Source organism: Salmo trutta, unplaced genomic scaffold, assembly GCF_901001165.1.
Source record: "Salmo trutta unplaced genomic scaffold, fSalTru1.1, whole genome shotgun sequence".
Classification (NCBI taxonomy): domain Eukaryota; kingdom Metazoa; phylum Chordata; class Actinopteri; order Salmoniformes; family Salmonidae; genus Salmo; species Salmo trutta.
In genome coordinates this window covers 1,077,494-1,078,890 of record NW_021823509.1, presented here as the reverse complement: position 1 = coordinate 1,078,890, position 1,397 = coordinate 1,077,494, and positions in this window count along the sequence as shown.

Here is a 1,397-nt window from a genome sequence, read left to right as displayed (position 1 = left end):
GGAGTTACAGACAGACTGACACACTCTGTCCTCCTCTCCCTAGCTGTCTGGATTTACAGACAGACTGACACACTCTGTCCTCCTCTCCCTAGCTGTCTGGAGTTACAGACAGACTGACACACTCTGTCCTCCTCTCCCCTAGCTGTCTGGAGTTACAGACAGACTGACACACTCTGTCCTCCTCTCCCCTAGCTGTCTGGAGTTACAGACAGACTGACACACTCCGTCCTCCTCTCCCCTAGCTGTCTGGAGTTACAGACAGACTGACACACTCCGTCCTCCTATCCCCTAGCTGTCTGGAGTTACAGACAGACTGACACACTCTGTCATCCTCTCCCGTAGCTGTCTGGAGTTACAGACAGACTGACACACTCTGTCATCCTCTCCCCTAGCTGTCTGGAGTTACAGACAGACTGACACACTCTGTCATCCTCTCCCCTAGCTGTCTGGAGTTACAGACAGACTGACACACTCTGTCCTCCTCTCCCCTAGCTGTCTGGAGTTACAGACAGACCGACACACTCCGTCCTCCTCTCCCCTAGCTGTCTGGAGTTACAGACAGACCGCCCACACTCCGTCCTCCTCTCCCCTAGCTGTCTGGAGTTACAGACAGACCGACACACTCCGTCCTCCCTCCTCCCCTAGCTGTCTGGAGTTACAGACAGACCGACACACTCCGTCCTCCTCTCCCCTAGCTGTCTGGAGTTATAGACAGACCGACACACTCTGTCATCCTCTCCCCTAGCTGTCTGGAGTTACAGACAGACCGACACACTCTGTCATCCTCTCCCCTAGCTGTCTGTAGTTACAGACAGACTGACACACTCTGTCATCCTCTCCCCTAGCTGTCTGGAGTTACAGACAGACTGACACACTCTGTCATCCTCTCCCCTAGCTGTCTGGAGTTACAGACAGACTGACACACTCTGTCCTCCTCTCCCCTAGCTGTCTGGAGTTACAGACAGACTGACACACTCTGTCCTCCTCTCCCCTAGCTGTCTGGAGTTACAGACAGACTGACACACTCTGTCCTCCTCTCCCCTAGCTGTCTGGAATTACAGACAGACTGACACACTCTGTCCCTCCTCTCCCCTAGCTGTCTGGAGTTACAGACAGACTGACACACTCCGTCCTCCTCTCCCTAGCTGTCTGGAGTTACAGACAGACTGACACACTCCGTCCTCCTCTCCCCTAGCTTGTCTGGAGTTACAGACAGACTGACACACTCCGTCATCCTCTCCCCTAGCTGTCTGGAGTTACAGAAGACTGACACACTGGGGACAAACACTCTGTCATCCTCTCCCCTAGCTGTCTGGAGTTACAGACAGACTGACACACTCTGTCCTCCTCTCCCCTAGCTGTCTGGAGTTACAGACAGACTGACACACTCTGTCCTC